Source organism: Bactrocera latifrons, unplaced genomic scaffold (assembly GCF_001853355.1).
Source record: "Bactrocera latifrons isolate USDA-ARS-PBARC rearing strain unplaced genomic scaffold, ASM185335v1 scaffold_9, whole genome shotgun sequence".
NCBI classification, from domain to species: Eukaryota; Metazoa; Arthropoda; class Insecta; order Diptera; family Tephritidae; genus Bactrocera; species Bactrocera latifrons.
Window position 1 is genome coordinate 2,504,645 of NW_017537600.1, and position 2,052 is coordinate 2,506,696.

Sequence of the window (2,052 nt, forward strand, 5' to 3'; positions counted from 1 at the left end):
ACACTCTAAATATTCAAGATAATTCATTTTTATTTTCCTATAAAAAAAAACCACCCTACAAAGAAGTCATGAAAATAGGCATAAGTTACCAGACTACTACCTTATGGGGCTTTACCTGTGTGAGGCTTTCAAACAAAATTTTTTATTATTTTTTTTCATCAATATCCTCTGAAATCAGGAAGGTATCTTGAATAGTTTTTGGAAGGCAGCGTTCTAAACAGCGACCGCTCGAAGGTGCAAACCTATATAAGTGACACTTTAAACGCATTTTTCTCGAAACGACATTTTTCAAAATTGCTCATCATAAACTCAACAAGAATTTAACCGATCGACCTTATGACTTACGATCGTTTTGATTGGTTGAAAATTGTCAATTTGGCATTCAAAAAACTAAAAATTTTTTGTTAAAAAAAGACACTTTTTTTCAAAATTACGTCACATATATTTTTCAAAAATTGTTGGTCACTGTATAGGAACTATTTTAAGTTTAATAAACTTCTCAAATTTTCTTGTTTCAGCCAATTATTAGACCGGAATCATGCCAGCAGTTGGGACACTTTTTTGTTTTTTTTTTTTTTGTTTTGGCACCTCCGAAGACAGCCCATTACTCCGTTATTTTTCAACATTTTTGTAAAAAACAAATCTTAAAATATAGCTGAAAATACACCTTATTACGTTCGAAGAAGTTCGAAATATTCAGTCACGAACTTTCTCTTAAAAAAAATTCTCGAAAATCGCCTAATTTTTCGTGCCTCACACTGGTATAACCCCTTAAGCCTTTTGTTTTATAGTATGTCTTAAAATAGCAATACTTTGGTAGCTAATATAATATTCTCAAAATCAACGTATTTAGTCTTTTATACTGGTCAACATATGTACATATGTTTTTATATATTAATGGTGAATTGAACTTTTTTTATCTAAAACACAGAACATATGACGTAGTTCAAAATATATTAGTTTAAAAAAAATTATATATTTCAAGGTTCCCTACTTTTTTAAAGAAAAAATGCAAAAAATTCAAATATAGTGCAGATCATTTATTATCAATCGAAAGAATATCTTTTGGCATCTATTTTTTGAAGACTATCCCATTCAAATGTTGGCCATGGTTACGTCTCAGATGGTCCATTCGTTTAGTCCAAATTTTGATGATCCGTTCGACTGGTACCTGGTGAAAAAAACGCGTGATGGTTTTATCCAAGGAGTAACTAAAGTCATATATCCACAGGAAAATGTCTAACGGTGTGATATCACGCGATCTTAGTAGCCGATCGAGACATTATCTGCACTTCGAAGTGTTCTTTCAATAAGTCAAAAAATAGTGGTGGATCACCATTAATGGTTACGTTCTCACTGGCATCATTTTTGAAGAAATATAGACCGATGATTCCACCGGCCCACAAACCACATCAAAACATTGTTTTTCTGGATAAAATGGCGGCTTTTTAATCTATTTAGGTTAATCTTTGTCCCAAATGCGGCAATTTTGCTTAATTAGTACATACCAATTGAGCCAGAAATGGACCTCATCCCTGAACAGAATTTGGCTCGAAAATATCGGATTTTCTTTGAACTTTTCAGGAGCCCAACGGCTTCAATTCCTGTATTCCTTGTAAGCTATCAGTTTAAGATCTGCGCTAAGTCGTTCATACGTCAGTCTGAAATACTGCGTACGAGGCTGAATCGAAAGTTTTCCTGTACACAGTTACGGCTGCTATACGTATTTTCTTCACTTCGTGCTGGACGTGGTATATTCGCTCGAATATTATCCAATAATAAATACTGGGTCTCAAGAGCGATGATGATGTTGCGATTAGTACGCTCAGTAGACCGATTATGTTGACCATAAGGGATCCCAGTGGTCTAGAATTTTCACAAAATCGAAGGTATAGTCCTTTAGGAATGAAAAAAATAAAAACTATCCAACCGAATCACTTGAAATTTAAATATGATGTTTTTAAGATCAATATTATCTATCGCGGGGACTACGATCAAATTTTAATTTTAAGAACTTCGATTTTTTTCGATCTAAAACTGGTTTAAAAATAG